This window comes from Vulpes vulpes, chromosome 4 (genome assembly GCF_048418805.1).
Source record: "Vulpes vulpes isolate BD-2025 chromosome 4, VulVul3, whole genome shotgun sequence".
Taxonomy (NCBI): Eukaryota; Metazoa; Chordata; class Mammalia; order Carnivora; family Canidae; genus Vulpes; species Vulpes vulpes.
The window spans coordinates 141,384,597-141,412,453 of NC_132783.1; the positions used below are offsets into that span (position 1 = coordinate 141,384,597).

Below are 27,857 nucleotides of genomic sequence, written 5' to 3' on the forward strand. Positions count from 1 at the left end.
AAGACTATCTCCGATTGAATTCAATACAGACCCGGTGGTCATCACCCAGGACAGATCATGATGACTCAATATGAGGATTAATCATGAAAGTAATCCTGCCCGTTATCTAATTATTCAAATCTTAATTGTGACTCTGCTGGCCCAATTAGTCAGAACACAAGGCTGATGTTAAAGATGGGCGGGTACTCAGCATCTGTGCCTAAGTGAGAGGCATCTGTTGCCAAGAGGTTAAGCGATGGAAAGTGTCAACTCACCAGCTGTGAAGAGAGCAAGGAAGGCACCGGGAGCCCGTGGGGTGACTTAGCACACGGGGCTGGGGCGGGTGACAGGGAGGGCGTGTGTGCTCCGGAGGCATCCTGATCCCCCGGGAGACCGCAGGGCGCCAGCCACGGCTTGTCTCACTCTTGGGTGCCACCACTAAAAACAGGAAAGGAAAGAAAGAAGAAAGAAAGAAAGAAGAAAGAAAAGAAAAGAAAAAAAAAGAAAAAAAAGAAAGAAAGAAAAAAAGAAAGAAAAGAAAGAAAGAAAAAGGTATGAAGATATCTCTATTCCTTGTTCTTCGCAAATGGATAATGTCATGAAAAGACATGAGTTAGCAGCACATTTTAAACAAATAAATGTATTTTTATAAATTCCTTAGGATCATTGATGGCTTCTCACATTTACCTGATCCACATTATGTCTCATAGAAGAAATTGAATTATCCGGATGAAATACCTTATTCTAAGCATAAATAATAAAATAATAGATTCCTGATTGGTGGTATTGATTCTGACTTTAGTAGTCTATGATAGATAATATCTCTGCATCTCATATATTTATATGCTGTTATTGATTTTGACCCTATTACATAGGAAGGATTCTATTAATAATGATATTGATTTTAAATATATGTATTATTAATATTTATCAACCTTTCCTGTTGCTTTAAAATCTGTATTGAACGATGATCAATTGTTGGGGGAAAGGGAAACAGTGTATAAAGGATGAAAAAACTGATTAGAACTTCAAGTACGTCAACTTTTGACCTCGCTGTGGATTTGCTTTCACTGAGTGTTGGCGGCGCCGTAGGTTCAATTTTTTATTAATTCACATTCACATTTTGGGATGTGCGAATGGAAGAGTGTTTACATTTATTGAAGTCAGAAAATGTTAATTTACGTGAAACGTGTACACATCTTGCTTGTGAGCGTGATGGAAACGATTTCAACTTTTCACATTGGTTTCACAGAAGAAAAGTGCATTTCGACAAAATTAAAAGAGTTTGGGGAGCTTTTCAGCTTTGCATCTTCATGCTCCCTTGTTATTGAATCACAATAAGAAATCCTGTTAGTTCTCTGCTACTGAGCAAATTGCTTTCCACAATTATGGTTTATGTTTTAATGGGGATAGCTTCACATTAGGGGAATTATTCCAAACCGGCATTGCTTCTCGATGCCGCACGGAGCAGCACCCTGCCTACTTTACAGAATCCATGCCTCCCATGTTGCCTCTGAGGAAAATATATAAATAAATGCTTGCCAGTCTTGCTTCTGAGAGAGGTTTAATTGAGGATAATGAAACATCCCTAGCTCCAGAATGGGAGGATGATGGCCACAAAGCCCTTTAAAATGCTAATAGGCAGAAGGCATTAGTAGAAGTTTTGTGAGATTATGCAGCATGGTAGTAAGTGTAGGCAGGTGACAATTTGTCAGGTTTACCTGCAGTGATCAGACCTATTTTCCCGTGTTCCGATGCCCACTTGAATGAAGGATTTAGGATGACACAGTGTCGGCACCTTCAACACTAAGCATCCTGCCCTTTCAGCTGTAGGGCATCTGCTCACCACCCATTAAAAAGGGGGGAAATGACCAGCAAGAAGCAGAACCATTCATTATATGAGACTTGATGTTTCTTGGTCCCACTTCCTGTCCCCGTTTCAGTTGTCTTTTACCCACAGAACACCTCCCTCTTTTAAATCACGGTGACAACACGGACAGCACGGGGGTGCTTTAACTAAGCAACTTACCAATTCCAGGGGCTTGCCTCAGCTGTAAGACATGAACTCAGAAGTGATAAAGCATGACGCTGCTTCAGTAAAATGGAATAAGAAATCACTTTGACAGAGCCTGGATTCTGGTCTGGGTTGCTAAATGTGGTTTTTTACCTCCCCCCCCCCTCCTCTTTTTTTTTCCCTCTTTCAAGGTCGATGTTCTTTATTTTATGTGGAGTATATCTTAAGTGACAGCCCAGGAAGAAATGTCGACAGCCCAGGTTAATGCATTTGGGGTCAACATGGGCTTCAAAGTGAAGGGAGTCAGCCCTCTTGAGATATTCAGGGAACATTCACAAGTTTAAAAGGAATCTTGATTAAATGGCCACCGGAATGGTCAATGCCAAGAGCTATGGGAGGCATGAAAGGAACACTTTCAGTTGCTTGTTAAACAAAAGGAACCTCTTTATTTTCTTTTGACTGGGATACGGTGCAGAGGTGTGGTTTAGAATGCTTTCCTGCTGCAGCCTCTCCCTCCTCAGGGATTTATAAATGGGATATTTTCATTTCTGAGTTGAAAGTGTTGGCCTCTGGGACTGGAAATGACAAGTGTCTTTGCCCACCTTCATCACCTGCCAGCAACTTGAGCACCATCTGCCAAAGTGCCAGGTACTGGTCTGTTGTTCCTAGGGGACTTCACCTGACTTCGTGTAAATGTTTCCTGAGGGTAATCATTTGCGAATTACATGCATTTATTGCTAACACCACTAATTTATAAAAAAGAACACCTGGAAAAAAAAAAAAGAAGAAATCATGAGTTAGCAGCTGAAAATCAAGAGCGTATCCTGATGATTCATTTGTATACGAGCTTCCTTTTTTTTTATTGTGAAATTCCTGATTCTCTATTTTGTTTTATAGATTTATATTTCAAATACATTAAAACATTCTGGAACACTTAAACTTGATATGTGATAGCATCCTTAAAACCGCGGTGAAATAATTGTCTTCACGAAATCTACTCAGACATTTTTCATTAATACTTTTTCTATTATTAAATACTTTTTAACATACCTTTATTTCTATCTTACTCCAAATTAGAAGGATAAATATTCGAGGGTCTATCAGCGGTGTCATTAAACATTAATTTGCTACTCTAATGTGTCTCATGAAGGTTGATAAAAAGCTATACATTGTGTCCACGAAATGGCTGTTGTGTCTCTCGCACTACTGTAAAAAAGATATGCGAACAGATATTTTCACTTTCTTTAGCTACAAACATTCAGCAAGTTCTGACTGATTGTGGACCGACTTCAAAACTTTTCTCTATGAAATCAAATCAAAAGGAAGTGGACAAACAATCGGACGTGATTACATTGTGATTCAGGGTTTTCCCTGAACGACAATAGTTTTGACTTGTAGAAAGCTCTACACATGTGTGTGTTTTAAGTTGACTTTGAAAGAGCTAGTGTTACTTTTGCCTAAATTTTATGCTTCGTGTGCAGGAAGGCACTACAAAATTAAGGTTTCTAATGATGTTCAGCTCTTAACTCTGCTGGAGAGATCCTCCTCAAGGGCACTTAAGGAGAGAAGAGTCCCGTGAGGGGATGCCCAGATGAGTTTCTATCAGGTTTATTTAGAACCAAATGAACGACTAAAAGTGTGTTTCTTCAAAATGGTCAGGGAATTAGAAATGTGTTCAGTTTGACTGGGATCTCCTATCTGTTGCTCTCAAGTCCCTCAGCATTATTTTACATTATTCTTAGCAAAAACCACAAAGCGTTCACCTGCTTTGGTGAGCCTTAGAATATACAAACGGTTTTTATACAGATTAAAAAAAAAAAAAAAAAAAAAAAACCTCTTCTGTGTAACGAATGTAACTGGCACTGATCCCTCAACACCTCCTTCACGTCATAGTTCAGTGATACATTATCGGGCAATTCTTGCCGCAGTATAAAATAAACACCTTGCTGCAGTGTTGGGTATTTCTTCTTTTTTTTTCCCATGGAGCCTCTTCCGTTACCTTATAAGAAAATAAGCACCAGCGTTCTCTCACTTACACACCTAAATTTGCTTGAGATGAGGAATGGTCCACGTTGCATGAAAAGAAACTTCCTGTGAATGTCAAGATAGCGATCTCCTTGGTTCTATGGTGCACAGCTATGTCTTTCAGACAATTTAGGATTCGGGTTGCACGCCGGTAGCTCCTGTGTGCCGTTGCTGCAAGAAGCCTTGATACGTGCATCAGAAAGAAGGAAGGTGCTGTTCTTTTTTTTTTTTTTTTTTTTTTTTTTTTTTTTACAGAGGAGCAAAATGGAATATTTTATTTGGGAGGAAGAAGATTTATAAGTAAACATCTTGAGATAAACAGAGTCTTGATAAAATAACGTAATGAAACAACAAAAATGAGTATCTTGAACGCTGACGATGTGTGAGTTTTCCCATTTTAAGGGAAAACTTCAGTTGGATCCAATTTCTAGTTGGAAAAATGATGAATGTTGGGCTGCTGACTAGGAGTGTGACATCCCCAGCGGAGTGAGGAGCATGGCCAGTTGATACCTTGACGTGGCCTAGTTCTGCGCCTGTGAAGCCAGTGTGGGGACTCTAAGTAGAAGACACACTGTTCAAGAAGACTTTTTTTTTTTTTTCTCTCTCTCTCTTTTTCTGGTTAATTATCTCTTTTCTATGAGAAAGGGGGCTTAGAATTTACTGTGTTCATTTTTGTGCATATACGTATATCAAAAGCAATCATTCTTTATTTGCTTTGGGCGACTAGTTGTGTAATTACTAGGAAAGGAAACTTCAGACTTGGGGAAAATGTCTTGCTATAGCTGTTGAGGAGTGAACGAAGTGGTAGCTCCAGGCAAGGGGTGTTTGTTTATGGCCCTGAAATTATATTCTCCCTTGAACTTCAGCCCAGTGGAAGGTGGCCATTGTAATGTGTTTTAGTGACAGTTCGACACCGTATAATTTTGAAAATGAAACACTATTTTTAGTTTCAGAAAAGAGGATTAATTTTATCCTCCGTCCACTATATTCTTTCAATTTAGGACTGCATCGACCAGAATGGTGTTATCGACTCTTAGGAATGCATCACATGCACAGCGTTTGGGGAGACTGTCTGATGTCTTCCTCCCTGCCATCTTAGGAGTAAGGGTAATTACCCACTTTGTAAGTGGAGGAACTGAGGTGAGAGACATTTCAGGCACCTGCCTAAATTCAAACCCTTAGGGATTCGCAGAGCTGGAAGGTCAGGTTCGTGTCTCTCTGATTCCACACTTTGTGGTTTTTGAATCACTAAGCTATTTAGACTTCCTTCCTAAATTATCCGTCCTTCATACATTAGATCAGAACATTTTTTTAAGAGGCCATTAATAATACTTTCTATTCTGGGCATTGTCACGTGGTATCCTCCTTAGCTATTTGTTTCCTTACTATTATTCTTTTTTTGGGGGGGTAGGATTTATGATTTTTTTTAACTTCTTTCTTGATCTTTTCAGTTTAATGTCCTTGCAGAATGCCTTTTACTTTCTGAATTTTTAACATTCCACTTGAACCCCAGTGAGTTCTGTTTTGCTTAACTAATTTGTCTGTGGGTTTGGATGAGCATCTCTCTGCTGCTGCCCCACAGCACTTTCCTCCCATTGCAGGACCAGGAAGTGACCTTGGAGGCTAGCATGAGATATAATGGGTGCTGCGGAAGACTAAGACATTTGGTTTTATTAAATATCACAAGAAAAAACATCTACCTGCCCCCCACCCCGGCGGCCACCAATCTAGCTGCCGCCATATAGTTCTTTCTTTTTATAACCAAAAATATTTAAAGACTAGTTTCTATTACAATTTCTGGTGCTTTCTATCCCATTTACTTTTCAGCCTAATTAGCTTAATTTCTGTCCATCTGAGTCCAATGAGGATACACTTGAAAATTCCAAAAAAAAAAAAAAAAATAATCACCAAGTATGAGGGACCGTAATTTTTTTAAATCCTCATCTTGATGCATCACTCTTTTCTTGAATGTCCCATTTGCTTGTTTGTCATTACCCAACTTGCTTTTCATTTTCTTTCTACATTTGTATTTTTATCTATTTCCTTGGACTCAAATCCCTTCATTTTTTCTTCTGCAATGTAATTATCCCCATGGCTCAGTCTCTTTGTGTTCTCAGCATATGACTTTATCTGCCACCAGTACCAAGGACTCCCAAACTCATTTCCCCAAAGTCCACCACTCTCTGGGGACCACATGCTTATCTCCATATCCTTCTAGACTTCCCCATATCCAAGGAGTCAAATTCAGCCTTTGTAAAAAGCAACTGAGACTTTACCACAAACTACTCCTTCTCTTCTACATCTGATCACTAACTTAGCCAATCATTTGCTCATGTGGCTTCTATTTTCTGTGGTCCAGCTTAGCCAACCAGAAACAAACCCTACATCGATATCATAAATATCTCTGCCTCACCTTTTCCTTTTTAACTCAACTGCTATTGCCTTGGTTTGTATCCTTCATCTAGGCTAGATCCTAGATGTAAAATAACCTAATCAGTTTCACTATTTTTTAGAATAACCTCCCTCACTCCTCCAGTTTCTCTTTTTTTTCCTGCTGTATGTAATTTCTAAAAACAAAAATCCTACCCCCGATCCTACCCTGAATAATTATTTTTAATACTTTTCCTTCCAACAGAGTAAATGTTTATCCTTTTAGGTGGACATTTGTTGATTGAACCATCTACCAAGCTAGATAGTGAAAAATTGATACTGGCACTGAAAGAGCCCTAATAGGCTAGGTGAGAGGAGCCTTAACCAAGTAGCTTAGCAAAAAAAAATGTAAAATTACAACCTAACATATATTAAGAGCATATACTAGAAACCTGAGAAGCCTAGGAAGTCAGGCAAGGAGATGTTTAGTTTACAACTGGATAGGGATAAAAGCTAGGTTATAGGGAAAAAATTTCAAAGAAAGGAAAGAAGGAAGGAAGGAAGGAAGGAAGGAAGGAAGAAAGAAAGAAAGAAAGAAAGAAAGAAAGAAAGAAAGAAAGAAAGAAAAAATATTCCTTAATAGGAAGAGGCTCTGAAAATTTAAGAAATGAAAGGCCAATATATTTGGACACAGAGCACAAATAGATTATAACTGACTGCTCAGGGATGTAAAAACCATAAGTCTCTTTTTGTTTTTTTTTTTTTTTTCTAAAATCAAAGGAAATTGAATGAAAAGACTTAAGGGCAGAGGTGAAAGTGATATGATTAGAAAGGAGACTGGAGAGGCAGGGTGGATGTGGGGAGGCAGCATAGATGGTATTGACAAGAGACTGATAGCGTGGGATATGAGGGCTGTGGTCATTATGGAAAGAAGCAGCAAGACTTGGGGGATATTTTAGGAGTACTTTCTTAATTTTGCTTAAACGTATCACTATACTTGTTCGTGGTTTGTCTAGAGGAAGGGAGGAATCAAAGAGAAGGAGATATCAAGGATGGCTCTTAGATGTCTAATGTGCAGAAATGGATGAATGTAGATGCCATTCATTGAAATTAGGGATCAGGAAAGACGACAGATATTGAAGGGAGGAACAGAGCCAAATGATGATGCCTGCTTTTGTGCTGTTAGATTTAATGCGCCTCTGTGAAATAAAATATAATGATACCAAAGGGATAGTTGAGTATATGGAATAAAACTGAAAGTTTCATGCTGTGAAAAAACATATAAATAAAACCAAGATTGAAATATAAATCTTGGAGATGTTGGCACACAAATTGTAATTAGAACTAGTTATAAATGTGATTATATATAGGAAGAATATAGATCTCAAAGGAGAGAAAGCCAAAGACGAATCTCTAAGAATTTCATTATTTAATGCTTTTACAGAAGACGAGAAGCCTCAGAAGTCTGCAAAGTGGGGAGGGGGTGGAACAGTAAGAAGAAAACCAGGTGAGTGCCGTGAAACGCAAGCTAGAGAAGAATTTCAAAGCTACGGGAGGCATCAAGTATCTTTAGTGATATGGAAAAAAAAAAAAAAAGGCCAGTACATGGGTGACCTTAGCAATAACTTTGGTAAGTAATAGGAATCCGAAACAAATTAGAATTAAGTTGAGAATGTTGGTGAGAGGGAAAGAAGTGGACAGAAACTCAGAGAGTACATATGCTTCTTGATAGTTTTGCCTGTGAGGGAGAAGAGAGGATGGTGTGCTATCCCTTACAGGATCTGCTTATTAATTTATTAAATGTATTTGAATGGGTTTAGATACACAGGGGAAAGATTTAGCTAAAAATTCAATGTCAAATATGTAAAAGGGAAAGATTTAGCTAAAAATTCAATGTCAAATATGTAAAAGGGAAAAGTGTAGTTCAAGATGCCCCAAATTATATGCTACAAGATATTTAGCAAAATATGTGACCCTGATGGGCAAAACAGCCATTTCTAAAGCACTAAATTGTTATAGATTCTGTGGGTAACTGCAGGGTGTGTCCTAAAGGTGTTCCAATTTTAAGACTTGAATTGTCCATCAAGTATTAAAAGCTTTGGTGAAAGGATTGTTTTACATGGGGGAATAAATGATTCACCTGCCATAAAAGGAAAAGGTAAAAAGCATAAAAGGCAATTGTAGATGTAAGTGAATCTGTATGTCTGAGGAAGAAAGGTGAGGTAGTTCCCAATGTATAGATCTAATTTTCTCTACTAAATAGTTAAAAAGTTCATCTCCTGAAAGGGGAGCTGAAACGTGGGAGTACTGAGGAAAGTACCTGTAAGTACTGAGAGACTGTAGGGTGGCTTCGATGGAAGAAGTAGCAAGATTAAGCTGGGAAATAATTGATGATCTAGGAGTTTCCATGTCATTTACGATGTTAAGAGGTGGGGCAGATGCTATGAGAGGGGTAAACTCTCTGAGAGTTTCCATGTTTCTTGATAAATGGGGAAAGGGAACAAGATCTGTTCTTTTTAATGTAAATCATCCTCAACTATCTTTCTGCCTTGGACTCACAGTCTTCTATGCCAGGCTTTTCATGCAACCACCCTAGTTTCTCTGCACCCTGAATTTCCTCCCCAGCTTTGCATGCTAGTTACTTCCTCTGCTTAATAATATCTGTCCACTCTGGTGAAATAATGCTACTCGTTCTTGAAGACGTACATTACGTAATTTTCCCACTCTTCATACCTCCCTAGGTCTCTAAGTCTAGAACGTTGCAAGTGCTCAGTTAATAAGTTGGAAGGGCAAATTTGTTCAGTACGTTAATTTAGGTGTGACTCTATTTTAAATTTGTTTCTGAGGGTCCTGTTTAATTCTGTAGTACTGTTGATTTTCCTTCAATGGGAATACTAATGGCCAAACTGAGAGACTTTTTAAAAGTATATTGTAGCACACAGGAGTTCGTTTTGTCGTGTTTGTTTGTTTAACTTTTACCTGAATAACAATCTTTTAAAGGTAATTTATTGCATTTTTTTAGGAGTATTGTAATTTGAATTTTAGATGTGTATTAAAATAATTAACTTCTGGAAACATTTAATTTGTCTTCCAACTAAGGTAATGAGCAAAACATCATAGTCTGTATTTAATTTCAATTAAATATTTTAAGACAAAGTCCAAAAATCTTTAAGTGTTTTCTATTTATAGCACTAAATCTCTTATTATTGGATAAATGCAATTAACCTGCTTCAAAAAATAGTCTATAAAATTTCATCAACCCATTTATGATAACACAAATAATCACATTCACCAAATTAGTTTTGCTTTATTGTATTCATTACCTTTGGAAAAAATATCACAAGGAATAGATGCTCAAGCACATAGAGAGGTGAAGTTCATTTTGTACTGATGAATGTACAATTCTGAGGTGCTATATTAGTCGTTCGCTTCCTATTGTCATGGTTTGTTGACTGCCTGGTGTATGCCGGTTGCATTCAGTTAACATGCCTGTCCTGTGTTCAGGATTTCTCTAAGTTCTCAACATTTGTAAGATCATTTTTAACCCTAAGAGTTGTTATCACCCTCATATTCTAGATGGTTAACTGTGTTTCAAGTGCATGTGCTTGGATTTGGACTCAGATCTGTGTGAGTCTTTACCTCACAATTTTAACCATTGTTCAAGATTGTCTTTTCAGAGTGAAACCATTAAAGAGATTTTTCAAATGCAAATAATTTTAGTGTTTGTAATTGTTAAAGTGTAATCTAGGGGCACCTTCAGCCCAGGTCCTGATCTGGGGTCCTGGGATCGGTAGAGCCCTGAGTCTGACTCCCTGCTTAGTGCAGAACCTGTTCCTCCCTCTCCCTCTGATCCTTTCTCTCTCTCTCTCAAATTAATAAAATCTTTAAGAAAGTGTAATCCATTCATGAAATCAAATTTGAAAGTAGATTTTGTATAAACTAAAAAAAGAAAGTCCTTTAATCCCAAACTCATGAATGATGTTAAGACTTTGTTTTCTATTTTCCAACATTCTGTTGGTAAAAAAAAAAAAAAAAAAAAAAAAAAAAAAAAAAAAAAAAAACCCACAAAACAACATACATAGACTGTGTCTGAGCATTGTGAAGTTGGAACAATTCATTATAACCAAAGTTTGCAGTATTTGGGAGCAAAGGGCCCCTCCATGGGCTATCAGAAGAGTAAGAATTGATACAGACTTTCACAGTGGCAACTTGACAATGTATGTTAAATGTTGACACATGTACCCAGCAATTTCTGTTTCTAAGAATCTAAAGGAAATAACCAGAAACATTTACAAAGATGTTGGAACAAGATGCCCATTGCATTGAAGTACTATTTAAAACAGAAAGAAAATGGTTTTGAACATCTGAAATATATATGCATTTACTAAGAAATTTCCTGCAAAAATATTACTATTTATAAATAGAGATAGTTATAATTCTGAGGATAAATAATATCCTCTATAAAAATAATGTATCACAGTAACCCAAGAAAAGCTTTAAGGAACATATGAATAATTAAATCAATGACATCTCTGCACATCCATGGTGCTTGAGTTGAATTTACTCTCCTGTGGAAATTTTTCATTTGGAGAAGGTGGCGATCCACCTGGAGGAGTTTAACTTTGGTCTCTGATTTGCTATCAGATTAGAAATTAGCCAGAAAATGAGAGGTATTAAAATTCGGCTAAGCAGAGAGGAATGACCAGTTAAACCTACAAAGAGGAGAGAAAGCCTTGAATATTTGCAATTATAGCTTTGTTAGGTCTTTTAACAATTATTTTTTAAAAGTTAACATTTGCATAAAAGAAGTAAAGACAAGACATAAAGAACGAAGTTATCCAGAATTACATTTTGGTGTTCATGGAACATGCTGTGAAAGTAAACCACAGCGGATAGACGTAGCGAGGGGGCGCCTGGGTGGCTCCACTGGTGTAGCATCTGCCTTGGGCTCAGGTCAGGATCCTGGGGTCCTGGGATGGAGCCCCACATCGGGCTCCCTGCTCAGATGGAGTCTGCTTCTCCCTCTCCCTCTTCTACTCCCCCTGCCTGTTCTCTTTCTCTCTCCCTCTTTCTCAGATAAATAAATAAAATGTTAAAAGAAGAAAGAAAAAGAAAGAAAGAAAGAAAGAAAGAAAGAAAGAAAGAAAGAAAGAAAGAAAGAGAAAGAAAGAAAGAAAGAAAGAAAGAAAGAAAGAAAGAAAGAATAAAGAAAGAAAGAAAGAAAGAAAGAAAGAAAGAAAGAAAGAAAAAGAAAGAAGAAAGAAAATCGAGAAAAGTGCAGAGGAATCAAATCATTTCCTTTCACTATCAGTAATGATACCAACATTTCCTATTGCCTTTAAAAAAAAGAATTTGTAGATAGTGAAATGTTATTTTATTTTCAGAATTAAGAGTTGACAGAGCCATGTTTATTGATGCTAGCCACATATTTGTCAATCAAAATAATCTATCCTATCTAAAAATGTACAAAGAGTTGGAAAAACTACCAGAAAAAACTTCTAATGTTTTTAAAGAACATGTGAAGCAACCCCTCTATAGGTAGGGCATCTCTAAGTGTTTGGCTATTTAATAGGTGGGTGGCTCTTCTCACTATTTTCTGTCTCCCGGAGCAAGGTTGTGCTAGGACAGCAGTCTTGACGACTGTAATCCAGCCATGTGTGCGATTAATTTCTAAATGCAGAAATCAATCTGTATATAGCTTTAATCACTTTCAAAGCTATATACAGATCCAACAGAAAACTAACTTCAAATTAAAGTCTGCACTTGAATATGGATTTTCTTTGAATAGTTGGACTTTCAAGGAATTCATGGAATTTTCTAGGTCGATGCTATATCTGCTTGTTGTGCTACACAATTTAAGCTTGGGATTCATACTCCTTTCCTTGTGAGGCAAAGTACTACAAATGTGATTCCCATGCCCAAGTTAGGGGAAGTTTCCTCTTGTTTTTCTAATATATTCTCATTTTATTAAAAAAAAATACACTTGGGGTGCCTGAGTGGCTCAGTCGGTTAAACATCTGCCTTTGGCTCAGGTCATGATCCTTGGGTCCTGGGATCGAGCCCCAACCCTGAGTTGGCTCCCTGTTCAGCGAGGACCCTGTTTCTCCCTCACTTTCTGCCCCTTCCTGTATTTGTGCTCTCTCTCTCTCCCTCTCAAATAAATAAATACAATCTTTAAAAAATAAATAGAATTAGCAACAACAACAAAGCAAAGGAATTTCTGTGTAAAATAAAATAGATTCTAGAGAAATGCACAGTTTGGGGATTTGTTGATTTGGCTGTACTCTGACCATGTGATTTATATAAACACTCCGCTAATGAGTATTTCTTCAGAGCCTTCTGCACTAAATTCCAAGGGTTCGCTAATAAACTAGAAAGTTAAATTCTTTGTTTTACAGCATTGATACTCCATGAAGCAATAAACAAGTAAGTATGTATTATATAAGGTTATTATAAATACTACAGAATAAAAATAAAAATTAAAGTAAGGAGCTAGATTATGAATATGTGCCTGTGTGTGAGATTCATTGGTAAGAGAAGGCTTTTCTGATCCGCTGGCCTCTGAGTCAAGATCTGAGGGAAGTTAAAGGACAAAGCATCAAGATATCCAGGCAAAGGGTGTCCCAGAGAAATATGGCCCAAGGATAATGAGAGAAGCAGAGAGGGGCTGCTGGATTGTGAAGCAGAAGAGATAGAAAACAGCGGATCCTACAGGGACTTAGTGTGGATCTTGCTCCTGACAGATGAGGAATGGTACGGCGGGACTCAATGAATGCTTTGGCTTTCCCCTGGGAGATTTGGTTTGATGAGAAGGAAAGTGAAGCAGAGAGACCAGGTGGGATGGCAGTCAAGGCCGAAAGTGATGGGAAGTTGGAGTAGGGTATTTGTAAGAAAGAGATGGAGCCAAGTGGAAGTACGAAGAAAATATCTGAGATAGAAACTACCAGACCTGCTGCTAGACTAGAAAAGGAAGGGGCGGGGGAATGATGGCCTCTAGCATGTCATATGAGAAACTAAGCTGCTGGTGGTTTAAGTGAGCAAGCAGGAAGAAAACAAAATACGCGATAATGGGGCAGAGTGTCACTCAATAAGCGTGACCACCCAAACATACTATTTCAGTATAAGAAAGACTGTTTCTTAAAACATGTTGATTAAAATATCATAATCAGTAAAAACTTACCTTAAAACAGACTTTATTTTTTTAAGATTTTTTATTTATTCATGAGAGACACAGAAAGAGAGAGAGGCAGAGACCCAGGCAGAGGGAGAAGCAGGCTCCATGCAGGGAGCCCAATGAGGGACTCGATCCCGGGTCTACAGGATCATGGCCTGGGCCAAAGGCAAGCACCAAACTGCTGAGCCACCCAGGCATCCCAAAACAGACTTTCAAAGGGGGAAAAAAAAAAAAGAAGAATGGGATCCCTGGGTGGCGCAGCGGTTTGGCGCCTGCCTTTGGCCCAGGGCGCGATCCTGGAGGCCCGGGATCGAATCCCACGTCGGGCTCCCGGTGCATGGAGCCTGCTTCTCCCTCTGCCTGTGTCTCTGCCTCTCTCTCTCTCTGTGTGACTATCATAAATAAATAAAAAAAAAATTAAAAAAAAAAAAAAAAAAAAAAGAAGAAGAAGAAAACAGTGAAGGAATTTATTTGGTTTTAAGTCTTTCATTTAGCATGAAATGTCAAGATTTTGTTTCTACATTTAGATGTAAGACTGCTGTCCTATACTGTGGAGGCCACAGACACACCACTAACACTATAAGACAGGTGTGTGTGTGTGTAAAATATATAAATTTTGGGGGAAAAGTATACAAATGGAGAAGTGGGATATGACACCCCCCGCCCCCCCCCGATCTCTCAGCAATCCGTAGAGACTACTAAGATCAAATAAAGCTGGGCTGTAATCACTGCAGGAAAGACTGGAACAGAGAGACCCCACTCTTGTAATGGTCTGCAGATATTTAGGGGGAGGGATCAAAACATTTAGGAACTTTATTAAGATTTGTGCTTCCTGGTTGAAGAAGTGGCCCCATTAAAGGGAGAAAGTTCTGAGCTGTGCCTCTGGTATCATGTTTTTTCTTCAAGTAGTTTAGAAGAGCTGAACTAGTAGCTTGCTAAATCACTGGAAGGGTGAAGACAACGAGCTCCCAGGGGCATCCAAATTTGTCTTTCCTCATTCTGATTAGACTTCATTCTCCCACTGGCATTTCCACTTCCCATTGAAATGTGACGTACAAAGATGCCACCTCTATTAATTCCTTTTTCAGGATTATCCCATTCAACTTAAAAATCCTGAGCTGCATTTTCTTAAAAAATTAACACCATATTCTCTTTAATTTTGTTACAAAAGTTAACTTTTTATTCTGAGATTTAACAAAACTTAGGAAAAATATGTATATATTATCCCATTCTTAGGTGTTCCACATTTTATAAATCAATTTTCCCATTAATCCGAAACCTCTGTTTGCCTTTGGAATTCGCCAGAATGACCTAATAGACATAGGAGAAGCTAAAGTTTTTTTGCCTGTATTATAAACATAGGTTTTCCCCCCAAATCCCACAGTGAATAAATTGTTCACTACTTGTGCAGAAGAAAAACACAGCTATATTATATTTTCCTAATTGATGCTATCACTTATGGGTAACAAAATATTGGTAATTGTTAAGCCAGTGAAAAGAGAGTCTATTCAATCTAAAATAAAAAGAATGAGTTTATTTTCTATATGATTCATGAGGCCAAGGCTTTTTGTCTTTTATCTGAAATGTCTAATTAATTGAGACATAAGTATTTTTATATTAAATAATAAATCAGTTAGTATATATCTAAATTAATCAATATTTTATTGATATTTTCAATTTAACTCTAGGTAATTAGATATAGACCATTTATAACAATAACATTTGTAGGGAGAAGAGAAGACTAATATAGAAACTAAATAAAGTCATTAGAGCATTGGGATGGCTCCCAGTGTCTTACATTCATAAATAGTAAAAATTATTTCATAATTAATACAATTTATGACATTTGATTAAATCTTCCAGTTTTGTTGGGACGTCTTGGTGTCTCAGGGTTTGAGCATCTGCCTTTGGCTCGGGTTGTGATCCCAGGATCTGGGATCAAGTCCCACATCGGGCTCCCTGCATGGAGCCTGCTTCTCCCTCTGCCTGTGTCTCTGTCTCTCTCTCTCTGTGTCTCTCATGAATAAATAAATAAATCTTAAAAAAAAAGCTTCCAGATTTGCAAAGTGAGTTGGTATCAGGAGGTTATGTGTATATAAAACATATTTTTCATATTTTTTATTATTAATGACCATAGTGTGAGGGCTTTTGTTAATTACAAATCCACATTAATATAGCCCTTTTTAAGTTTACTTTAGCTCAATCTTTACTTGTCCTTAAGACAAATGGTATTGACTAATTCCTGTGGTTCACTTAATAGAACATGTAGAACTCCATTTATATTCATTATGGCCTGGATTAATCATCCCGTTTCTTACCTAGAGCTATGTCAAAACAGACTCCCCAACTCATGATTTACATCTGATTTCTCGCTGAATTCTAGACTTGCAGTTTTGATAGAAAGGAAGACCTAACTTTATGGTCTTGACAAGCTTTTGGAAATGTTGTCGATCTTGAACTAATTAATAACAATAATTTTGTTATATTAACGTGCACAAGATATTAGGCACATAGTAATACTTCTTGCCTGTGTGTTTCCTGCTCTAATAATAATTACTATTCAATCAGATGAAATTTGAAGGAAGATTTTTCAAGGGATCACAAAGGTATGAGGCGCTGTCCTTGGTGCTGAAAATAAATGGAGACCTCGTGTATTTGGAACAATGATGAAACCAGAGGATTGAGTTGAAGTCGGAGCCCATTTTAGTTTTGAATTTGCGATTAAACCTGTTTTTAACCTCAACTTGCTCATCTACAGACTGAATGTAGCATGGATTATTGATCTAACCACCTTAAACGTTCAATGAAAATAATTATATATATGTACTTACCTCTATATATATTTTCTCTCTTTATGTATATATGTGTGTGTGTGTGTGTGTGTGTGTGTGTATAGTATTTTGTGAATTGCAAGTCATGAGATCAACCCTTCCATGATGTATTTCACAAAACATTGGCTCTGCTATGAGTTCAACAGCAGCAACATAAGTGAAGCCTGGTCAAATACTTGGGAATGCAGCATGGTATCTCCATTCCACTTGGAGTGGCATGTTGCATATTAACTTTTATAGGCTCAACAATTTTGTTTAAACTAAAATTCTCTAGATTTATTTAACTGAACTCCTTTATCATACGATACCTATTAGCGCTGCAAAAAAATTATTGTACCATGGAAAATACAGAGGAAATTATGCATTATGTAAATGTTAGTTGTGTCTTTATTTTTATAGTCTAGTAGGAGTAACAATGTAATTATATGAATAGCTACAGCACACAGCAGACTCTCAGTATAATAAAAGCAGTACAAATGATATCTTGCTATCTCACAGAAAGGAAATGTTAACCGATTTTGTGAAAATCAAGCAATTCTTTAAAAGATTTCATATAACTATTGTGGAGGATTAGACATAAAGTTTTCTAAAGTCCATTCCAACAGTAAGATAGGTGGGCATGTATGTATTTGTATATACACACATGCATCACTAACACTATGCAAAATATAAATTAGAAAATCAAAATGTAGGTTCTATATTAGAGAACAGAGCCTGGAAATGAACAGACTGGTTAGGTGGAGTGTTTTGTTTTTGTCATGTGTGTGTGTTTTATTAAACTCCACATTTTAATATGATGTGCAGAAGAATATGCACATCAAACATAAATGTCATTGGGTCTGATTATTAAATCTTATGTCCTGTCTGAATTGAGCTTGAAGAAAAACGGATTATAGAATCATAGAATTAGAAGAAAATTTAGTTTAATTCAGTGCAACAGAATCTAATGGACTAAAATTTTCTGTTGTTTTGTTATATAAAATGTGCATTGAGACATGTTTAAAATTAACAGCAGTTAAATATATTCACTCTCACATTAGGAATACCAAGTTTGGGAAAGACAAAAAGGAAGTACATTCAATAAAATATAAGGATAATAGCAAACTCATACTATTGTCTACCCAATAGACATTTCCCTTTCTTCCTTTTAAGGGGATGATAATTGTGTTCATGAACCACATTCAGTCATGAATCCACAGGATCCAAGGCATGAATCCACAGGATCATGGCAACATGTGAGGAATACAGAGGAGAAACATTGGGTCTAGTGTTTGATGAGGATGTTGAGATAAGGAATTGAAAATTAAATAACTTTATCTCTGGATTTCTTGTTTCAAGAGAGAATGTATTTTATGGTTTTAAACATACTGTTTTGGGGTTTTACTTTTATTTACAACCCAAATTATCCTAGATGATGAAATATTAAAGAAGAATAATATCTATTCCTTTTCTAGAGACGATAAAATAACTTCATATAACATGTCTTTATTTTTTATGAACTTAAAAACATTGGAACACCAACAGTACACTATTATACCAAAAGATTAGGAAGCAAATGGCAAGCTTCACATGGAAAAGGATGTTCAGGCTGTTTGGTTCTGACTCCCACTCTTGCCTTTTTATTCTGCAAATTTTACCTTAAGTTTTTGTTGGTGGTGGCTCCTCCTGGACTAATTTTACAGAGTTTCTCTTCAGTGGGCTAGTTAAGCAAATAGTATATAACTGAAGTCTTCCCTTTTCTTGAACAATAGATAAATAACTATAACATGAATGTAAACCTAAAAGGCATACAGTATTAAGGAGTGGTCAAGCGTGGGTGATCTGAGGTAGTTTTTCCAAGGATTGTGTGTTGGTTCTACCATTTATTAGCTGTGTGGCTTTGGGAAGGTCATTTAAGTGTCAGTGTCCCACTTCCCCCATGTATAAAATTAACAAACGACATTTATACACAGAAATATTGTGAAAACAAAGTACTTATATAAGTGCCTGGCAGAGAGGGAGCACTCTTACACATGCAACTGAAAAACGGTATAGAATGCTGTCTTTCACTTAGCTCATTCAAAAAGTCTAACTATAATCCAAAGGATATATATTTTAAATCAATGTGTATTGCACTCAAATTATCAGAGGAAATGATTTTGCTCCTAACCATGGTACAGTCAGTCACTGATATTACACTGAAGCAACATCTTATAATAACAACACTTAATAGCCATATAGCACATTTATTCTAAGTAGCTGGAAGCACTTAACAGACATTATCCAATTAATCATTACAGATCCCTCTGTGGTAGGTCAGAGTTATTATCTCACTGTTAGAGATAACGATACTGATATACAGGACCAGTGAGCTACTTGCAAAACCTGAATGATTGCTTCAGCATGAAGTCAGGAATAGATGTGAAGGTCAAGGATGCTGTTAAGTGCACCATGCTAGTTCTTGGACTAGACATTCTTAAATTATTTTCTTTTAAATACTACATAAGGGTATATGTTAAAACTGGCAAGAATAAGTGCACGTGTACCTCTGACAGCACCTATTTCTAAGCATGTATCTACTAACATTTTGATTTGAGATTCTCATGAATTCTAACAACTTAGACTGGTGGTTAATTAAAATTTTAATTAACTGTAGCTACTGACAATGAATAAAATAAGATAAATGCTAATTTTATGATTCAATCTAATTGAAGGTTAGAAAAAATATCTTACTGTTAAGGTTATTGTTATTGTAAGGAATGTGCCACCAGTTCTCAGATTCAGTGAACTAGTGGCTCTGTTGCCAGAGGGTAGATTATACAATGTTGAGCTAGATGTAGTCCCCCAGTATAGAAAAGTCAGTATAGGAGTATTTGGGAAGAATGATGATTTGGTGAAAAGTACTGATTAAAAAAAAACTCGGCATATATATTCCTCATTTTACTTACCACCTCTCACCTCTCTAACTTTGAACACAAAACAACCCTCCTACCTCCAGTTAGTCATTTATTTAATTGAGGTCAATTATATCTCCAATTTAGGCTTAAAATCTTTTAAAGAATTAAAATTACCTAACAGAATCCAACCTTTAGATATCCAACCAATGTCAGTCGAAATGGAATGTGGGAAGCCAATTGAATCGTTTAACATGTTCAATTCTCCAGTACTGATATCCCTAGAAAATCAGAACTACTGATTGATATCCAGAAGTGAAGTTTTAGATCATATTATTCCTTTTCACTTTTGGATATCGATGTCCTCAATGAAATATCTTCAAGAGAAGCAGGACTGGCTTCCCCTCTAACCCCAACAAACAATGGTTTTACTATTTTTTCATGACACTTGGCTTTCTGACATTATACATGTTATTCAGCTATGCATTTCACCCATTCAGAAATTACTATATGTGAGCTTTTGGGAAAAGATACTAATAAACTCATGAATCCAATGTCTGTAATAGGAAATTAAAGCTTAGTGGATTCCTCCAGTTCTGTTTATTGGGCTTTTTAAAAAAAAAAATTTACTTATTTATTTGAGAGATAGAGAGAGCAGGGGGAGGGACACAGGAGAGGGAGAAGCAGGCTCCCCATTGAGCAGGGAGCCCAATGTAGGGTTTGATCACAGGACCCGGGGATCATGCCCTCAGCAGAAGAAAGATGCTTAACTTACTGAGCCAGCCAGACACCCCTCCAGTATTTTTTTAAAGATTCATTTATTTGAGAGAAAAACAATGTCTACGTGTGTGTGTGTGAGAGTGGAGGGAGAGGTAGAGGGAGAAAACCTCAAGCAGACTCCCTGCTGAGCATGAAGCCCAACTAGGAGCTCCATCCGGGGACCCTCAGATCATGATCTGAGCTGAGACCAAGAGTCGGATGCTCAACTGACTGAGTCAGCCAGCCACCCCAATTGGTCCAGTTTTAAGAATATTTTTAATAAGGGGATCCCTGGGTGGCGCAGCGGTTTGGTGCCTGCCTTTGGCCCAGGGCGCGATCCTGGAGACCCGGGATTGAATCCCACGTCGGGCTCCCGGTGCATGGAGTCTGCTTGTTCCTCTGCCTGTGTCTCTGCCTCTCTCTCTCTCTCTCTCTATGTCTATCATAAATAAATAAATACATCTTTAAAAAAAAGAATATTTTTAATAAGCAGGAGAGTTACAGAACAAAACAATGAAACCCTTATAGAAATTTGGAAACATTTTGGAGATGGGCTGATGAAAGAGATATTAACAAAGAGCAAAAGGTGTACTTTTAGTACCCCTGAGTCTGGAGTTGAATCCTAAATATACCACTTCTTAAGCCTATGATGTCAAGTAAGTTAATCTGCTTTCCTAAAACCTAGTTTACTAATGTGTAAGGCATGCATAACTCAGATAAATACGTGATGCAGAACATAAAATGCTATATCCCATATAAAGCAATTAATATTGCATTTAGTCAGTACTATGCATTCAGTAGTCATTTCTTTTTTCTCATTCCCCCTACACCATATAATGTGGGCACAGATTCAGCCCCGAGGAAGACTGCCTATCGTGGGTATAATTTAGACTTTAAGGAACAGTAGATGCAAATTATTTTTGTTTCAGGTGTTATTTTCTGAGAATCAGACTTTACTGTGCGATTTGTCAAGGTCATTGTGTGAAACAATTCTGTATTCATTCCTGGAGTCAGAGGTCTAAACGGGCTGTATAACAGTTTGATGGAAAAGGCACTATGCAAATCTAATGCACGCTGTCATCATTATGGATAAGACTTTTCATTTTCAGACTCTTAGGAGGTTTGTCGTCTATAAGAAAGAACTTTGACTCAGTAAGTGGGTTAGTGTGATTGATATTTTACTCTGCAAGAGAGCAGAACAGTAATGAGTTTAACCTATAAAGTGTAAATTATCTATCTCTCTATATTTATAAATATGAGAAAGGGATAAAGTAAAAATGAGGAAATATGAAGGAGCGCGTGTGTCTGTGTGTGCATGTGTAGACAGAGAGAAAGAGAGCCAGAAACAGAAATAGAGGCAAAGGGAAAAAACAAAAAAAAACAAAAAAAAACAGGAGATTGAGATTGAGAGCCAAAGAAAGACACCACATAAAAATGCAGACAGACAGGACAGACAGGGAAAGGGGAAGACAGGCAGCCAACAACATGGGGGAAGGGAAATAGTCTGTGATTTAGACAAGAGAAATAGAAATGGGATGGGCAGATAGAGGGGCATAGAGAGAGAGGGAATATAAAATGCATCCAAAGTAGCAGTGCTTTATTTTTGTCTGACATAAGAAAGGATCCTTATTCTTCCTTAGTGGAGTGTAGTTATTGTCAATGGGAGGTCACCAGGGAAGATGTGTGCCTCACAGCAAGGACTGCTGTCTCTTTGTGCTATTTATTTGTGCACTGTATGCCCCACGCGCACATTATTTACCTTGATTATTCTTTGAAGGAATGTATTAGACTTTTTATTTTTATATATGACATATATCAGACTTTGTACCACATAACTCAAAACAGTACTTGAATCATGTGCAACACAAATAATATGTGTCCATATTTGAGGGCTGCAAGGAGAATCAGGATTGCAAGAAGTTGAAAAGCAAAAAGCACACAAAAGCCAATTTTTGCTCATTTGCTTTTAATTGTGAAGGAATGAAAAGGACATAGGAAAGAAATAAGCATTAATATTGCCGCAAATCTGCGTCCATCTGTCTTTGGTTCTGTACTGCATGCTGAATAAATTGTTTTAAAATTAAATGACCTCCTCCTTCAAGTAGCTCAAGATAGCCAAGTCTATCACTATATAATTAGTCAGAGAATTGAGCTCTAACTATGAAATAGAATCCAGAAAAAAAAGGGGGGCAATATCTGTGGAGACCAGTAGTATAATAATGGGAGATGAGACACGAAGAAGAAAATCACAAACTTTAATTTGTCATCCATTAAAAATTGCTACATCCTTGCAAATATCCATGCTATCTCCATGCATATAAACATACAGCACAATCATCCCATAAAGTTAAGAGGCGTGCTTCATCAGAACAAAGGTGCTATTGGTGCAGAATGCACAATGGCTAAAAGGAAAGAAAGAAAGAAAGAAAGAAAGAAAGAAAGAAAGAAAGAAAGAAAGAAAGAAGAAAGAAAAAAAGAAAAATAATTCTTCCCTCCTCTGACTATCCTCAGCTTCCCACCTTCGTGGCCTAATTCTCTTGTTCTAGTTCAGGTGCCATAAGTGGCCATTATCTGTATTAGGAGGGAAATAATGACTTTTAGAAACAATGGGGAAGTATCCGTTCTTCATGATGGTGTTGTGAAGAGAGTTCGGGGAAAATCAATGTGATTGAGAAAGTAAAGGTTGATGCCACCCTTTGGGTCAGATATATATTCACGTGTCAGAGGAAAGCTATTACAAATGGAATATGGATTTTTAAAGCTTAACTGTAATGTCATTAATGAAACCAGACCCAGAGGAGCCCTATCAGAATACTTCATAAAAGAAAATACCCAAACCTACATAAAATGAGCAAATCTCGTTTTCATCATGCTATCATTACCTGTTTATAGCACTATAAATCTGTAGTATTTATATGTTCCAAAGTAGAATTAGAGATTTAAATTATGTCTTTTAAAAATAGTGCCATGTTTTATTTTCTTATGGTTGATTCCAGACCTACAGAAGAGAAATGGGGCATGCCAGAGCCATTGAGTCCAAAGAGCTATATATTTGAAGAACTTGTCATGATAAACAAAAATCAAAGCTTTTAAAGTTATAACTCCCCAGAGTACGAGCAAACCAAGGACACCAATACCATTACCATTGTCAAAATCTGTCCATGGCATTAAACTTTTCAATCTGCTTTGGGTTGGCAGTGTAAGGTCATTCTAATTCCCTTGGGTATCTTTCTTTCAGCAAGGCATTGGCTCCCCGTGAGTAATTTCCTTGATTGGCATTTATATATTCCGATGCTTAAAAATCATACCTGTGACCAGCAGCCCCAGAATATAAACAGAGATTCTAACACATTGTCTCACAAACTGTATCTATTCTCAGATCTGTTTTCTCCTGCTGGTTGAGTCTGTCTAATCTAAAGAAACCGAGGTCTCTATTTTCTTATCCATACGTATGTCTCACGCCATTAAAGGTATATGACTATGAAGGGTGAGTGATGATTTTGAGACTAGCTTATTATTCTCAGTTGGAAATCATGTATTTTCTTTCAAAAGTATTTCCATATAGAGCATAAGGATTGAGGGTCAACAATTCAAGTTCCATATGAACCTCAAGGTATTTAGACAGTATGACTTATCAGTTAAAAGATTTCTTAGATTTCACTCAAATTAACGTTTGCAGTCTTTTTTTTTTTTTTTTTTTTTACTTTTTAAAGTTAGTACATGCAAGGTAGGGATCTAGTGATGATAAGTCAACTAAAAGCAAAAGGATCCTTCCATGCGTGTCCTTCAATAACCAAGGCTGGAGGAGGGAGAGGACAAGACAGGATGTTTTGACAATGGTACATAAAGAGGGAGAAAGGAGAGAAAATACCACTTTTCAATAGTAAATATGGTAATTTATTATCCCACTACCTCCATGATGAAAATGACTAGTTTTCTATGATAAAACCTATTAAGATAATGAAGATATGCCTCTGAGTATACATATTTGTGTTAAGAAAATGTCCTTGTTTTAATTAGAAAATGGTGCATGGGTGTACCTTTCATGAAAATCAGTCCTGTTTTTTTAAGATCGTAGTACAATTTTTTCTCTAGATACATCTATCAAAGCCATATTATCTCCTTACACAAACCATTCCTCCTCTCCTTTCTCCCTCAGATTCACCATGTTCCAAAAATCTACTCTGGGAAACATATGGACCTCTTAGAGCATTTGTATGTTCAAAAGCTAAAGGACACCAAGGCCAGCAATATAGCTGTGAACCGAGTTTTAAAGAATAAAGTTTCGTTGCATATGTAAACTTTGAAATACTGCAAATAAAGCTATTACGACGAGACCTGGCACTTCAAAACTGAGGGGACATCATTATAAATCTTGCCTTTATTATTTTTCTGAAGCAATAGTACAGTAGCTAACACAAGCGATCATTAGGGCTAGTTTGTCAGTACGTAGTGGATCCAGCAGTTAAGTGTGTCAGAACATGCATGTGTGACAGTGCCCATGTGTGTACTTTTGTTTTAACATGCATTGTGAGCACACAACCCCAGAAAGTATATACGGTGTAATCATGATATTAAAATTGGGTTTACAAGGGCTAGTACTGGAAAATACTGGAAAACAAGCCCGCACATGTAGCGCAGCGGACACTAGATTCAGAAACACTCTCATTGAAGCTGGATTATCTCCATATTTTTAAAGAGCACATTCATTCAGCTTCTTATATTTGCTCCTGTGGGAAATTTAATCTCTCATTATGTGAACGTAAGGTCTTCACAAATGGATACTTCAATGGAAGGCAGCTGTGTCGTGCCAGCCTCAGAACGGCTTGCTGTGGACCAACTGAAAACACATGTACATCACTTAAAATGACATTGTGATAAAAGCTCAGTAAATATTTTTTATTCTATTATGTCTAAAAATAATGGGGTTTGCATGGAAGAAAGCGATAAAACCATTCTCTCCTCCAAATGGTGCCCGTGACCAATACTACACCAGAACACTTTTGCAAGGTACAGTGAGTGGGCTGCTTCCAGGAACCACAGCGTAAGCCAGGGTTATCAGAGGCCACATTCAGTGGCACTAAATAGACTTTCCTAAGTTAATGTAGTTGTCTAAATAAGATGGCCTTATTTTATTTTATTTTTTTAAGGAAATGCATCCCAAATTGCAAAGAGGAAAACTATGAAATGGCCATACAAGAATCCATTCTAAAGTTGTAATCTCCCTCTGAGCCAGAGGGAGATTACAGAGGGGCCAGACCATTTATTTAGTTTTTTTTTTTTCAGATAAAAATACTTGTATTATAATAGACAGCATATTGCATGTGCATTTGAAATTAGCAATGGCTTCCATTTATTTACTTGACATTTGTCTTCCAAAGAGTTCACAGTGCTTCAGGGTCAGTTGAAACAGTGGAAGAATCTCAGGGAAGACTCCTTCACATCATCATATGACCATTGGTGATAATGTCTCTCAGTTCTTTCCAAATCCATAAAGATGCTTTTCCTGATGAGTGACTGAGCTCGGGGTCCAAGTCCCTGCTCCGCTGTGTCGGGTATACTTGGACACAAACTCGAGCTTGTCAATAATCCCTTGTGTGTTTGCATGGGTGTCGGCTTCTTGGTGATTTCTTGGATTCGCAATCTTGGGTCCAACACTCCCGTGGTTCTGAGGAGTCCCTTCTGATGTGGATGTGGCCCCCAACGGCGCCTCCAGAGTCCTCCAGAGGCCCCTGTGAGTGCAGACGCGGCCCCATGTGTTCCTGAGTCATAGTCAGTGGGTCCTGAGGACAACAGGGCTCCTGTCACTGTGGACTATGCCTCACATCCTCTGGAAGCCTCACAGCAGGTCCTCAGGAGGCCGGGGGCTCCTGTCAGCCTGGACATGGCCCCATGTCCCCCTGAAAACTCACTGCGGGTCCTGAGGAGGCTGTGGGCTCCTGTCAGCATAGGCGCAGCCCCATACGTCCCGAAGCAGATCCGCTCAAAATATTAATTTGAATCCAATATAGTGGAACACCTGGGTGGCTCAGCAGTTGAGCATCTGCCTTTGGCCCAGGGTGTGATCCTGGAGACCAGGGATCAAGTCCCACATCGGGCTCCTTGCGTAGAGCCTGCTTCTCCCTCTGCCTGTGTCTCTGCCTCTCTCCATCTCTCTCTCTCTCTCTCTGTGTCTCTCATGAACACATAAATAAAATATTTTTTAAAAATGAATACAGTACAGTAAGTTGTAATATGTATTTTATTCACATCTAGACATTAGTTTTCATGATTACAGAATAAATGTTAGTGTATTCAAGTCTCAATATAATAAATACCCTGGAGAGAAAGCATAGGAATAGACTGGAGTTTAGACTCCTTGCCACATTTTTATTTGATTTGTGGTCCATACAGATTCACAGTTAATTGTAGGTGAGATTCGAATAGGTATACTAAAGACTTCATTATAATTAATGCCGTTGAATTTATTTTAATTTGAAGATATTTTAGCATTGTCTCATTGATTTTTTATTTATTTTTAAACTAAGCTATTGCACCAACTAGGAAAATATATTCTAGACATTTATTATCATATACTAATATAAACATTTATTTGACATTTAGACCTTATACATTTTAAAGGTTAGAATAAAATAAAGGGGATTTTTTTTTCTTTAGATTTATGGACGGCAACCTAAATATCTTTCCCTCTTGTATATTTGTTGGCAAATGATCTGTATATCCATCTTAAGATCATATTTCACCAATGACCTTGATGGGACAATTCAATTTTATTTGGTGAATGTCAGGTCAAATGCATCAAATATGCCTCCGTGTATGTTACTTTCATTTCCTGGTGTATGTATAGGTCTGAGGATCTGTGAGAAAATATTATCATTATGTGATATTCTTGAACCCTAGGAACACCCACAAGATTACTCTTCTCAGTTGAGACATAATGAGCTCCTCTTTATGGCCGGGTTCAATCTTCCTTCCTCACGGAACAGGTAACAGGAAAGAGAGAAATTGCTCAAGATGCAAATTATGCAGACTCCTGTGACCCAGGTGAACCAGACCTTACAAACTGCCTGTCAGGGAGATGTAAATTTCTCAGAAGCAACTAGATCACTTGACTCAAAGGAAGTTATTGATTTTCCTGCAATGTCTCCCATGCAGAAATGAAAGACAAATACCTTCTCATCTTTCTTTTGTTAAACTGCCTTTTGCGCCGATTAATACTAGAGTTCATATAGCATCGAGACATATTAAAAACATGTTTTCTCCATTTTCAAAAAAAAAAGGAAACAAAAAAAAAGGGAGACAGAGACTTTCAAGAAGGATATGATCGGGAAAATTCTAACAACGTGGCATCTCCATCTATACTTTAATCGATACACATTAACACGAGCTGCATTATGCATATGTAAAAAAAAAAAAACGCTTGCCATCTTAGCGAAAAATGGCACAGCAATTAAAATGTCAAAAAGGCTAAGAAGACAGTGTGAGATTAAGTGCAGTTATAATTTTATTTTAAAACTTCTCAATTCTCTAGTGCTCATTGGAGTGTTTGTTTTTAAGGATTTTAAACTTTGAAACACTTGCAAAACTCAGTCCCTCAGTATCTTATGTAAAAATTACATATATCTTGATTGCCTTTACTCTCTGGCCAAATTACGTGATGGTCTTTTACATCTTTTTTTTCTCTTCACGAGTTAGATTAAAGGCAGAAAATACTCCGTTATTTATTTTCCTTCTTTACACATAGGTGGCTGTGACCCCATAAGACTCAAAGAAGGACCCCCTACCATTTATTACTTGGATAAGACCTCAGAGACAAATGTCACTCGATAATA

The 27,857-nt window shown here is 37.3% G+C and overlaps 1 protein-coding gene across 7 annotated transcripts in view; it reads left to right on the forward strand.

The window, feature by feature from the left end:
- Window positions 1-27,857, forward strand: part of CDH12 (cadherin 12) — a 972,572-nt gene that overhangs the window by 622,659 nt on the left and 322,056 nt on the right. For 2 of the 7 annotated variants that reach the window (XM_072757172.1, XM_072757173.1), the window contains exon 3: window positions 7,833-7,895. The exons of the other annotated variants lie outside the window; for them this stretch is intronic. The gene's annotated coding sequence lies outside the window, so the exon portion shown is untranslated. The remainder of the gene's footprint in view (window positions 1-7,832; window positions 7,896-27,857) is intronic. 7 annotated transcript variants of the gene reach the window in all.